The sequence below is a fragment of the Schistocerca nitens genome, chromosome 5 (genome assembly GCF_023898315.1).
Source record: "Schistocerca nitens isolate TAMUIC-IGC-003100 chromosome 5, iqSchNite1.1, whole genome shotgun sequence".
Classification (NCBI taxonomy): domain Eukaryota; kingdom Metazoa; phylum Arthropoda; class Insecta; order Orthoptera; family Acrididae; genus Schistocerca; species Schistocerca nitens.
In genome coordinates, this window is record NC_064618.1 from 20,463,866 (window position 1) to 20,478,740 (window position 14,875).

The following is a 14,875-nucleotide window of genomic DNA, read 5'->3' on the forward strand; positions in this document are numbered from 1 at the left end:
CCCAATTTGTGTGAGCATGTACCTGAGTCTCGTAAACTAGGTCATTAATAACAGGTGCAGAAACTGATAGCAGTGACACTTCTGGGGTCAAATTTAAGTGTATATTAAAAGGACAGATTAACTCCATAAGTGGGATGATCCTCATTTGGGGATCTATTTTTGCAAAGGAAATTTTATATTCGTAATTACCTTGGGAACAATTGTTAGTATTCTGCAATGTCATTTAAACATTAGTCCAGTTTGTGCACTGTCATTTTTTGGTAAATGAATGAGGTGCACAGGATTATTTGGGTGAAGAAGTAAAGTTTTCACAGTTACAAGAGCTGAACATTTTGTTGTGTAAATAACATCCAACACCTGTGCTCTCACATATTAAGTAACCGTTTTATATGTTCATTGATTATTTATTTCCAACGCTTATTTTATTTTCCCATGTGGGCTCTCTTGAATTTTAATTCCCATTTGGGGTCATTGCGCATTCTGTGTATAACAACATTTTGTTTTTCTGTTCTCCACAGGTACAATGAGTCACTACAAAACACTTTATATAAAGGAAATTAAAGAAACTGTAAATGACCCCAGTGTCATGGCTTCCTCTGATGATTAGGGTGTAGTGACAGAAACCATTCACATTGTTGAACTCTGTCCAGATCGGGTAGATGATATGTCTGATTTTGATGAAAATATATTGATTGATACTCCTCCTGCTGATGTGTCTCTGGCACATGAAGTTCATGCTGATGAAGAAAGGAAGAAAGAGGAAAATGCATGGAAAAGTTCTGATGTAGACTGCTCTTCACTGGATATCACACTTTTCCACAGGATTACTTGGAGTGAAGATGAGGACTTATATATAAGGTGCATATAACAGAGTATGACCCACAACAGATATGTCGACTAATCATATAAAATGGTTCAAATGGCTCTGAGCATATGGGACTCAACTGCTGAGGTCATTAGTCCCCTAGAACTTAAAACTAGTTAAACCTAACTAACCTAAGGACATCACAAACATCCATGCCCGAGGCAGGATTCGGGCAGACTGCAGCGCCTTTAACCGCACGGCCACTTCGGCCGGCTACTAATCATATAATCTGTGGTAAATGCCACAACCGCTGTTTTGAGGAAATCGCAAAAAACTTCCAGAAAGGATTCCTCTTAGATATCCTTATTTTTTTATAGACTAAACAAATGAAGACAGTTAATCTACAAACATTTTTCGAGTAAAGTTACAGTTAAACATTTAACAATAACAACAACAACAAAATTTTCGATGGAATAAAACAATTACAGGGCTATGCACCAACCTCTCTAACATAAAAGCTGGGCTCAGTCTACCATTTATAATATGTAAATAAAGGGGCATGGGAAAGATAGTACTAATAATTTTACTATTATGAAAATCTGGAAATTACTGTTTACAGTTTTTCTATAATAATTATATTATCATGAAAAGTCAGTCAGGACTACAGAAGTGCTGTGTTAGCAAACAAACTAGTTAAAGAACAAAGACAAAATCAAAACATATTATTGTGTTCTTACAAGTTTTATTTCAAGGTAAATGCCTTTTACAAAGTTTAAAAAGTTACATTTTGTATTAATTTACCACTATTTTATAAACAAAATATTACAATGTTACAGTCTATAAACAGCTGCTGTGTTTACTCAGTCAGTTTTTGGTAAAACAGTTTGTTTTCTTGTTTGAGATAAGGTATCATCTTTTTTAAATCCTCCTCCTTGTCAGTTTTCAATCTGGCTGTTAGTTCAAGCTGGGGTAGATCTAAGCCTTTATGGTTTCCATCTTCACACCTTTTTTGAATACATTCGTTTGAGTCCACTTTTCAACTTCTTCTTTTTTTTTTTTTTTTTGGGGGGGGGGGGGGGTTGGTTTTGGAAACTTTGAGCCAAACGACCTTGGAAATCTCTGACTTTTTTGTGATGAGGTGTTCTTTACTTTGGTGAAGTCATAAGAATCATCATCGTTGATCATAGTGGTTAGAAAAGGAGTTTTGCACTCGGCATTACACAAAACTCTCACAAGATCCAAAGGAACTTCACATTTTTCTACTCTCTTTCTTTTTTCAATTAGAGCGAAGTCTCAGTCAAAGGTTAAGTATGAGCGTCCAGAGACGACATACTTGTGGTGAACTTCATCAGAGAAATCATTGCAGACCAACTATATCCACAGAAACAATACAATTTGATTTTCGTTTTGGCCACAGCTGTTGTCAGACCACACTATTAACTTTTTATCTGGCTAATTTTAATCCCCCTTCACACACAGCTTGCTATTTTGTTGCCTCCCCTGCCACTCATGCCCACATGCCAAAGAAACATGAAACCTTCATCATTATCTACCATATGCAATCCCAAATTGTAACAAGAAAGTTGACGTAAATAATACATTTGCCAATGTGACAATGTTGGCAAAGAGAAATCCTGTTGTAAACCTATGGATACTGTGCATATACCACTTGTACGAGTGGTAGAATATACGTGATCATGCTTCTTCTCTTCTCTAGCTTTTTCAGTGCATCTGTGATGAAATTCTAGTGAAATGCGATGTACAGTTCTATTGGTTGAGTCATTCAACATTTTACTTTTAAGCAGATCAGATGTGTTAAAGGTATCTTTCCTTGGGCAGTGAAATCTCAGTTTGGGAAAGTGTTCTTTCAATACTTTTTTGTAGTACAAATATCTAATGTTTGTGTTTGGATAAAGCATAATAAAAGCCTCATACATTCTGCTGTAATTTAAATCTTGGCTTAAAAATAGAAGGGAGCTTTTAGCCCTAGTGTAATCGCTTTCATCCTTGGGGAAACTTTTGACGTGTTCAACAATGTGTTTTAAATCAGCAGCTGTATATTTCCTTTCTTTGTTTTTATTTCCCGTACGTTCAATGTAGGTAACACCACCACTCTTTTTTGCTTTTACCAAGGTTTCCACGCTTTGCCTGGTAATTATGTTTATTTCCAGTAAGGTATTTTTGAAAACTTGAAAATGTCTGCCTTCGTCATCAGGAACTGTAAAAAAAAAAAACACTAGCCTGTCTGCGACTCTCTTCGATTTCTTCATAGGAACCATGACACCTTCTTCTAACATTGCATACACTTACGTTTCCCATCAAATAAGACTTTTGCTTAACATTATCATCTAGTTTGTAGAACTGATTGAATATGTTTCATTTGTGTTCCAATGCAGTGTGTCTATATTGATAGCAGCACTGGTATGAAACCTACAACAAGCAAACACGGGAATCAGAGCCATTAAATAATTTGTGACTGCCACAAATAACTTGTTTGTTTGCTACTCTGCACAGTTAGTAGGTCTACTATAATCCAGGAACCAAGTCAAACATAACCTAATGTGGTCTGCATAATCTAAACATATGTTAGCTTAAAACACCACAGAAAAATCATAATCAAGCAAAGTTCTTCAAAAACAGCCTTACTCCTAAGGCGTTAAAGTTATCATATACACTTACCTCATCAGGTGGAGGTTGTTTTTGAGGTACAGTAACTTTCTTATTGTTCTCATATGGTTTTCCCTTGGCTCTTAGCTACTTATTTATTTGGACAACATTACCTTGACTCCTTTTCCAACGTTTTCTTGTTTCATCCATCACATAAACCACAATAGTAAACACAACAGACAGGTCTAATCACTGCAACTTGAGCACAATCAAATCTCAAACTAAAACAACAGCACGGACACATAGCCCGGATTTTGTTTCAGAACAGGTGGCACTTAGCACCTGGTGTGTTCTGGTGGCAACGTTTTAAACCACTTTCACACTGATTATTAGACAGTCCAGTTTTTACTGATTAAGGTTAGGCACATAGCCCATGTTTTGACAATAAAACAAATTTTTTTATTTTTGGCACTTGGACCAGATTTTATAATTAGTCGTCATATCTGGAAATCAAGTGCCACCTTTGATGATAATGCACATATCAACATAATCCCAGCTGGTGGATGGGATAAACTTTTTAACATTCATGAAATTTAAAGTTTTTTCTGAAAGCCGAGTACTGATGAACAGATGGTTCGATATTACAGAAAGCATTACTGAAAACAGTTTATTGTGGAAAACCAGAGAGATTTGGAGTAAAACTGTGGGCCTTGTGCTGCGCCCCAAAGCAGTTACTAGTACTGTTATGGTATGTCAGTCTATGAAGGAAAATCAATGGACTGAAGAGACATTTCTGTTTTGGACTTGGCACATCAGCTGCACAGAATATGATTACTGCTCTCCAATCTACTGATCTTCACAAAATCTATTTTGACAACTATTTCACAAGTTTCATTTGATGAAAGAGCTCTTAGAAATGAGGGTAAGGTCAATTGGAATGGCATGATTGAAACAAATAACTAACTGTCTCGCAGAAACGGAGAACAGCATGAAAAAGAAGCAAAGAGAAACATATGACTATAGATCTGACAGAAACACAGAGATACTGGCTCTGACCCCTGCAGTATTCTGCCACCCCCGCCTCCTCCCACTGGTCAAGAGACAAGCTGCACAGACCAAAATTGAGGCAGCCATTTCGGCTGGGGTATTACACAACTCAACAAGCCTGTGCATCTCTTTCCCAAAAAGGATGGGTCTTTTGCACCCTCAAGGCCAGGACAGTTCCCGACTGTTATCCAGTTCCACTGTTTCACAGCTACAGCGACAGCCTGTCAAGTGCTACCGTGTTCAGCAAGTCAGACTGTACTACAGCATTCATGCAAACTCCAGCTGCACCTTCTGATCTATTCAACTATTTTGGACTCTGCAATGCCACCCAGACCTGACAATGTTTTCTTGATAACATACTGCAAGGCATCACAGGTCACTTTGCATACTTGGATGATGTCTTCATGTGTTCGTGCAACCTAACAGTGCACCGTCATCAGCTCCAGGAGGTTTTCTCCTGCCTCCAAAGGCATTCCAACCTGGAATGCGCATTTACAGGGTTTTCCTGGAGCACAGAATATCTCCTGCCCATTGTGTGAGAAGAACCATGCTATAGGCAGATTTCTGCACCCTAAAACGTTTAAAGAACTCCGAGATTTCTTGGAATGGCAAATTTTTGCTCACAACGAATGTAACTGGCATACAAGTACCAATGACTACCACTCCTCTCCCAGATGACCACACAAAAGGAAACAGACCCGTACCCTGGACAGCATGACTGGTTGACAGCTTCAACTTAACAAAACAGTACCTCCCCAATACTACCCTTCTGGCCCACCTCCATACAGCCACCCCTCTCTTGGTCATTATGGATGCCAGAAAATCCACCATGGCTGCTGTCCTTCAGCAACATGTTTAAGGTCTTGACAGCTGTTGTCAATTTTCTCTGGAGAGCTGTGTGAGCTGCAGCAGTGTTAGATTGCATACGACCACATATGAGGTGATAAAACATTTCTGCCCCTCCAAGAAGGAATGCCCCTTTATGGTTTTCACTGGCCACTGCTCCTTCACCACAGGTTTCTAACAAAAAGACAGCACCCAAACTTCCCCTCAGCATTTCTGCTGACAGGAATATATTGCACAATTTATGACTGACATATGACACATGGCAAATGTTGACAACATTGTCCTCGATTGTCTTAGTAGCTACTGTGCCAATATAGCACCACCCAACTATGCTGCCCTGGCAGCGTCCCAAGCAGCTGACCTGAACTACAAACACTGTGCAGCAACCCCAACACTGGTCTCAACCTTCGACTATACACATTTACCGGTGGGGCTTTGTACATTTGGTATGAGTTCCAACTGCTCAGATGACACTATGGAATGCACGCATCGCCACAACTTCCTCTGGTTGGCTTTTGAGCACCTCCACAGCCTCGCCGGCATTCCCAAGTAGGTCACCACGTTCACACTCCGATTCCTGCTTTACCTATAGATGGTCACCATTTTCCCACTTACATATTGACCTCGTTGGGCCACTCCCATCATAAAACAGCCACACATACAGGCTCACTGCCATCAATAGGTTCACCCGGTGTCCGGAGGCCTTACCACTGCCTCACAACATGGCAGATATGGCAGCTGCAGCTTTTGTGGATACTTGGGTCTCGTGCTTTGGGTGCACCTGCCACTTGATGGTTGACAACAGACATCACGCCTATTTAAAACAATAGGTGCAATGTGTGGCATGTTCATAGATTTCGCAACCAATTACCACCCCACCACTAACAGCACGGTAGAAAGACTTCAAAGGACATTAAAAGTTGCCCTCACGTGCCGTATCACAACATGGCCCACTGTCCTGCCTTGAGATCTCCTAGGTTTGCGTCTGACCCACAAAGTTGACTTGGGCGCTTCCAATGATGAAGTCATCTACAGGCAACCACATACCAATCTGGGAGCCTTCATCGATACATTTATACCTTTATTGAACAGGTCCATGACTGGTCAGCGCACATTCATTCGGTACCCCCTGCTGGCCCCACGGTCAGTGTGAGTCCTTCATACACGAGGAGCATGTTACGCTTTGAGTTGATGCCAACCACCCGCCACTCCAACCGCAGTCCTCTAATCCACCAGGCTCCTTTGACCAGCATACCTTCCCAGTTCTCACGTGCTGCCTAACATAGAGATTGAGCTGCTATTAGGTGCCATAAGCGAAACACCAACTGCCACCACCAACCCAGCAAGTGACCCATGGAACCCTAGGTCAGAGGCTGTGCTGCTGCTCCAACTACCACTTACCTCGGCAGAGCCTCCCATGACACCCGTTGCCACTGTGCTCCTGAAACCAGATGCACAAATTGCCATCCTAACTGGGCCATGTGTTGTCAGTCCTACATGCCTGACATCAAGGTGTGAGCCACCAGCACCATGACACCAGCCCACACTCACATGGCAACACACGACCCGTGCTTCTAGCAAGAGGCTACAATAGAGGACACCCACGACACTGGCACACGACAGCATGCATTATACCACCCGCAAGGTATGGCACCCAACTCATATGACCTGCTCGAGCTCCAGTAGGGTGTTTCACACTCTGCAGTCCACCCAACCTTGGCAGCTGGCTGCAACACTTCGACATCCCCCTCCTAGATTAGCAGTGTGTCGGGCAGATACCCCCATGACTAGTTCACCAGCTGAACTCCTGAAGTTCACCACGTGTGATGCCATCCACGTCCACTGTTGCCACTGGCCTCTCCTCACTGCCGATCGATGCCAGGTGTAGCCACCACGTCTGTCAGCTGACTGCCTCTTCTCGCAGGGAGAGACGGACTGTGTGGTGATGCACAAATTCATTTCCATGCAGACCACCCACCTGGTGTAGCACCTGGGTTAGCACTGCAGCAGATAACTCATCAGCCGGCACACACAGCATCACAGACCACGTGCGGCAATGAACAGTAGTTACATCTCACACACATCTCCTTATTGAGCCAGGGTTTTCCCAGAAAAGCTACAGAGCAGGAAACATTCTTCTCAACTGCACTACCCACAGAGACACTGAACAGCACAAGCAACAGGTGTGGCCACATGAGTTTTGCTAGTGACTATGAATTAAAGTTCATTAGGAAATGCCATCAGATTTGTGCACTAGAGGTTAAACCTCTGTAATAGTGTTTCATGACAGTTGCTGAAATTCAGATATAACTTTGTGTGATTGAGGAATGGTGCCAGAAACTGACGCAAAACTCAGGAACCTGAATTTCTCTGTGCATATTCAGGCATTTCTGGGAGAATTCATTTGGTTGGTTGCTGTTTGGCAATTCCCTGGGAAAATGTGCAATTCAAAAGATGCAATTTATGTGAAGTGTGGTTTGTGAAAGAAATTCACATCTACTATTGTAGCTGTGTACTTTGCAGCTGCAATTTAGGGCAGAATGCCTAGAAATGAGAGACAGTCTTAAGTCAAACGGAATGGTCCCTAATGCAAAGCAAAATAAGAAAAAGAAAATTTTGAAGAAAACTGAAATGTAGCATCTGTGAACCTTATGGCTTAGTTACATTGGTCAGGTTTTAATACGAAATCTGGGGAAACATTCTGAAATGAACAAACACATTGTATGAACTGTGAGGCATGCAAAAGAATGCTTCAGTTCACTGGACAAGTTCTGGGAAATGCAGCACATATGTGAAGCACATAGTAAGTTTTGTTTAGTAATTTGCATGTTCCAATCAAAATTGCACCCTTTCATTATCAATGAGTCAGTTTCACAATTGTAACTGAAAAATAAAAGCTCATTTTTCACATGATTTCAAAGCTAATTTGGAATGCATCATTAACTGTTATGCCGTTAGGTAGGATCCATGTATGTAATTCCACTTTTGAGCTCTGCAATGTGATTTTCAACTACTTCATGTCAAAGTATTCGCTGATAGTACATCCATCCTTTGGTAGGCACATAATCATAGATTCGTTTAGTTGCAGTTGGCACTATTCATGTACAAGCAATTGGATAACACAAAAGGCACCAAATATACTTTGTTAAATTATATTTGAAATCTGAACAACTCTGTTTGTCACACTGTCAACTAGCTACACTATTGTTTAACATAACAACATCTAATTATTTCATAATTACTGTAATTCATAATATGTATATAAATTGGGAATGGAAGCAAAGTGTTTATTTCGGCAGCTGGATTATCTGTTGAAATTCTATCTACACTAAAGAAATAACATACTCATGTCTGAAGTAGGAAACATGGTAGGAATACTTAGGATAACGTAGTTTCAGTGCAGTTAGCAAAATTGTGATTAGCATTGTTTATTTGAATCATTTCATTTTCTTCTGCATGAAAATGACATTTGTATTTAACCTTGTATTCTATTTCCTGCATTTCAATTGTAACCACTGAATGATGGCTTTTGCCTAATTTTGAACAACTTCCCTGATTGTAATTAATGAAATTACTATATGTAACGATGTTCTGATTGTCAGTGAATGTGTATAAGACCCACAAGAAATCACACGAGGGTTCCATGGAAAGTGAGATTTTGAGCTGTACTGTGGGACATAACATAAAGTCAATAAATAAACAACATTCAGAGTTCTAAAGCTGAATACATCTGAATTATTTTTTGACCTTTCATGTTATTAGAGAACCATGGTGTTCTCTGGTCCATCATCACTTAAGAAATTTACTGGATGAAGCAGCTGCATTGTAGCAGTGAAAAGAAGTTAAGATCACACAATTTTTTTAACAATCTGTGTTACACCTGCCCAACTTCAAAAACTTTTATTTCAGCTACCTTCTTCAAAATTAATATTTGCAAAGACTTTTTCTTCAATTTGTTTATTGTTTCAACAGTTACTACACCCAGAAAAGTGGTTACACCACATAACACATTTACTCAGTGAAAAATATGTCAACATGCCCACCATTTACATTATAGTATTAAGTTTTTTTTCTATGTGCAATGATAAGTACTTCTCTGTGTTCTGAAATTCTTCTATGGCACAGAAGAGCTGTCTAACAGATACGATTTCAGTTAGAGTTTTTAGTTACTTTCATTATCCGTAAGGAATTTTAAATCACTGCGTAGATGGTCAAAGATTTTTATGGCTCAATACTTCACCTCATTACATAAAGGTTTCAAATTACTTGATTTTATATGTAGGACACACATCAAGATTTGCAATAAGAACATCTGTCAAGAAAATGTTTAAACTTTTTATATACAAGTCTGAAATACAGCTATGAAATACTTACTACAGTTAATTGTATACAAAAAATTAAATGTGTAAGTTCTTTGTTCAAACTCTGAAACTGTCCTCAATGAATTCTTCAATAGAGTAGTAACACTTTTCCACCAGAAGAGTAAAGAGTAATCTTTTCAGTGAACCTCACTCTACGTTAAATATAAGAAGAAAGGAGCAATTAGGGGGACAATGAAACAACCAAATAATCCTAATAAACACAGGTATGGACTCAGTACATGAATACATTATAATAGAGTCCCTGAGGATCCAAACTACTGAGACAACTTGAGGGCAAACACATTATAGTAAGTGTTCCACATGGCCACCATTCGCTCCTCATTAATGCTGGTACACACACAAAAATCCTACACACATTCCGAATGTGTTGGCAGCTGCCCTCAATGTATTCTCGAGGTTCATCAATACTGTTGACGGGGTTGGAATACACCAAAGCCTCTAATTATTCCCACATAAAAAAATCCAACAGATTCAAGTCGGGGGCCCATGAGGCCACAGTACTGGCAAGCCACGACCAATACATTTGTCATCGAAGATTCATCCTATGCATTCCCAAAGAGTCACGTGAACGTGTGGTGGTGCACCACCGTGCAGATACCACATACACATCATTTCACCATAAGGAGCATCATCCAAACAGTTGATTATCTTCGTGTTGCAGGAAATGCAGGTACAAAGAACCGGTCAGTCGGTCAGCAAGGAACTGTGGCCCAGTCAACCAGTCACCAATGACATCGACCCAGACGTTAACTGAAAATTTCCACTGATGTGCCATCCCAGAGGTGGCGTATGGCCTCTCATAAGTCCAAATGTGTTTATTGTGGATGTTCATAATACCATGTCAGGTAAAGCATGTTTCATATGTAAATAACATGTGCACAAGAAGCTACGGATCATTCTCACATACTACAAGGATCCTTTGGTGGGAAGCAAGCCAGGCTGGGGAGTCAGGTGTGGCCAGAGCTTGCATACTTTGTACATGACGTGGGTACAACTGTCTCTTATGTAGTATCCATCGTACGGTGTAGGGTGAAACACGTTCTGCTATAGCAATCCTTCTGGTACTCGTGCCTTGCATTGCATCCACTTATAATACAAACTCCTCTGTTCACGGTGTCAACATGTTTCTTCGACTGCTTGCACTTTGGGTTTAAATGAACTGGTCTTGTGCATGTACTAATGCACACTCTACCGTCTGGCCGTCATCTCTGAGTACTCACTTTGTGATACAATTGGTTTCAGTGCATTGCCATCAGCACACCTGTACAAGAAGTGGATGCCATCCATTTGTTTGTTTTAAAATGTGTGTGGAGCCATAGCAACCACTTCAAATGCTACACATACATACTGTGGTTGCTGCTCTCTGTGGGAACTCGTTTACAATGCAGCTTCACTGCTTGTCTATCACAGGCACGGCCCAAGCTGTAATTGGTTCCTTCAAGGTCACGCTTCTCACTAACAAAAGTAACATACTCAACTAGCCGACAGTGAACTGGCAGCAGTGAAGCTGTAGCATAAACACAGTCTTAAGACATTAACAGTGTTTGAACACTGGCATGACTGCACACGTGCATATGTCTTATCAGGGAAACCATTGTTTTCTGGACCTAAGGGTATCAGGATTATTTGTTTGTTTCATTTTCTTTAGCTGGCCCTTTCATCTGCATCTGTAACAGTGAAACATGCTGTGTTACTGTCTTTTATTTTAATGTAAATTTTTAACCTCATATATTCAGGTGTTTGGGAGTGGTGTTTTAAACACCATGTCAGAAGATTCAAATTCTCTCTGTGTTCATTGCTGTGGTTGTGGCAGGAACAGAAAGTGTCAAGCATATGTTGGTCTTTTTATGTTAATACAAGTAACTCAGCATCAAGAGGGAATGAACGGCATTTTAAAGTTTTTAACAGTGGTTGACAGGATACCCATTGTTTGGCAACACATATGTTTCTAATTATTTTCCATCTCTAATTATCTCATTGTCAATGGGATGTTGCACCATAATCTTCCTTCCTTTTTCCTTCCTAATTATTTGCTTTTGTAATACTGGGAGCCTCAGAACATTTGCTCAATTTCCCGACAAGATTATGCTATAACAAATAACTTACTCAAAGTAGCAGTGATACACTATCTTTCTGGCTTCTATGTTTGTGGTACCTGACAAAACACAAATAGCAAAACTATACAGTTTATTTCCTAAGCAGCATACATGTACCTTGCAATTTATCAAGATTTAGGCCTAATAACTTTACCCCTAGTGTCTTCCGAGCTGCTGCACGGATATTTTGTGGCTCATTACAATTGCTAACACACACTTTGAGAGATGGTAATGAATAATTACACAGAATATTCTGTGTCACCATTTTATAAATTACAATTAACCTTGCAAATTGTACTAGTTGAACAGCATACACAGAAAAAAGTAGTTGTTATTATTCGAAAGAGTTGTAAAAGCAGATGGGTTACATAAGCCACATGGGAAGTATGCTGACTGCACTGTTCAATCTGCTGCAGTGTTGGAAAACACCTCCACCTAATTACACTGACGTTTGCCACAGTAGCTTATGGAAATAAAGCCCCATAGGAAGTAGCCCTTGTGAAATACCACAAAATGAAAGAGAGGATTCTCATTCACATCCATATCTGCAAACCACTGATCTCTTCTGTTACATTTGAGTATAGGCTGCAGGAAGAATAACTGATTAATGCTTCTGGAAACTATAGTTAGTCCGATCCTGTCTTCATCAAATCTATGTGAGTGATGTGTAGGAGGCAGTAAGATATTGGTTCTTGAAATTTTGTAACACTCACTTACTCACTCACTCTCTCTCTCTCTCTCTCTCTCTCTCTCTCTCTCTGTGTGTGTGTGTGTGTGTGTGTGTGTGTGTGTGTGTCCACTGTAACTGTAGTGAAGGAGACATTTTGATCAGCAGTGAAAATGCTGGGATGAGAGTACCTCTTGTTGAATCAGTTCACTCGGAGCAATTGTTGGGTGTACACAGACTTTTCTTTGTTTCACAGAGAGTTGGTAATAAAGTGTGTATTATTTACATTAGCTGCCTTACTTATTTTGCTACAAGTATTCCTACCCTGAAACATCTCTTGGTGCGCCCCTTCCACAGTGACTTGTTTAATGTTTCAAACTAGCAGGAACAGCCACTATTGTGTGTTATATGCTTTTGGTCACAGATGTCAGAGAACCTGTCTTGAGTGCAGAGTTATTTCCTGCTTCCGTCTCTCTCCATGTATAACAGATGGAACCTTCACACACCACAGCAACAGACAATCTGTGACAGGCATCATCAATGCTCCACCTTAATATGCACAGCAGCCATAAACAGATACCAACTCACTGGTATCAAATACTATTACTGCTTATAATAACCATCTGTGACTCCTCTGTGACTGCCAGATGATGGAATTAAGAGTTATGACAGATCATGCAGTGTTATGAAAAGGTCAGAAAGGAAGGATGTGCCTACACGAGGAGAATTGTGAACTGCATGCTAAAATTCTTTCGAGCGCAGATGATCTCAATGCTGCATGTTCTTATCTACACCTCAGTACAGAGATGTTTCTCAGAGTGCCTGAGCATTTCCATGTGTGACTCCCCATCCCTGCTCCTCACAAACCATGTGTGACATTGCAACAGATGCTATCTGACACAGATCATGCACGCAAGATTAATACTATGCCAGGTCCTCTGGTCTGCCCCAAAGCACAGCCAAGTTTTCTATAAACAAATTACTGCAAATCAGAATCATCAGACAGTGTGGATGGCACATGTCAACTATGAGGCAATTATCAGGAAGTCAATACTTCTATAATCCCCAATAGCTATCCAATCCCAATCATTCCAGACTTCACTCATACATTAGCAGGTGCTCCTCTGTTCAACACTTTAGGTTGCAGAAAAGCTTACTTGAAATAACTATGGACAAGCATGGACAGCAATTGGCTCACCATTTATGCCCTATGGCCTGAAAAATATGGCACAAACTTGGCAGCATTTCATAGACAATATTCTCTTCAAGTTTGTTTTCTGCTACACACATCCAGACGATATGGCCTTTCCTTACACAAACATAAGGAGCACCTCATGATCATTTTCAAAGCACTGAAGCACTTTGGCATTGTGAACAATGACAACAAATGCCAACCACAAAAATTTGAAGTGACCTTCATTGAGCATTCCATATGAAACAATGGCATCTGACCAACTATGCAACATAAGGAGCTCACCCGTCAGCTGCCATGGCTTCAGAACTACCACCAATTATGCCAATTTCTCAGCATTTCAGCTTATACCGACTGCACTTACTACATGTGACTACCATTCAGGCTCCACTGATGAATGCACTCGCAGGAAAACATGTGGCAAAATAAATCTTTTATGGACCCCACAAATGTGAAGCGTTTGATCAGATTAAAGACAACCTATCTCGTGCTATGACGTTGGCACACCTGCTGCAGGCCATTCCCCTCTCACTCATACCAGAGGTGAGTGATACAGGGACCAGAGCAATTGCGCCTTCCCCCACCTACACAGAAACTATCTGAGTTCCATTGCAAGTAGTCAGCACATGACGGAGTTGCTGGTGCTTTATGGAGCTGTGCATCATTCAGAGATGACATAATATCAGACAACTTACCATTTACACACCTGTCACTGGCCACTGGCACATTCCATTTGTAACCCATCAAGAGACTGCTCCCCACTTCTGGATTATATTGTGAAATTTACAACTGACATTCAGCACCTCCATGGGGCAGATGATGTTGTTACAGACTACCTCTCCTGGTCAAACATACTCTCGCTGGATGCCGACTACAATGAGCAAGCCAAAGTACAATAACAGGACAAAAAAATATACACTCTTCTAGATAACACCACAAATTGGTTGATAATAGTATGTCACACTGAGCCTGAGTCCTCTGCATAAGTTTGGTGCAACATACCATGAAACTGTACTTGACCTTTTGTCCAACTCAACATGTCAACGACTATTTTTGACCGACTGCATGGACTGCCACACTCAGAAGTACATCCAATAACAAAACTAATAACAGCCTGTTCTATATAGCCAAACATCAAATGAAATGGCAGAAATTGGATACAAACTTGTACGGCTTGCCAACACTGTCAGATAGGATGGAGTACACAGCCAAAACATGCTCAATTTGCGATAC

General features: G+C 40.5%; 1 protein-coding gene across 1 annotated transcript in view; it reads right to left on the reverse strand.

Annotated features, from left to right (window-relative positions):
* Positions 1-1,846: 1,846 nt before the first annotated feature.
* LOC126259730 (F-box/LRR-repeat protein fbxl-1-like) overlaps positions 1,847-14,875 on the reverse strand; it is a 51,860-nt gene continuing 38,831 nt past the window's right edge. The window contains exon 3 of the transcript XR_007546555.1: positions 1,847-3,235. The gene's annotated coding sequence lies outside the window, so the exon portion shown is untranslated. The remainder of the gene's footprint in view (positions 3,236-14,875) is intronic.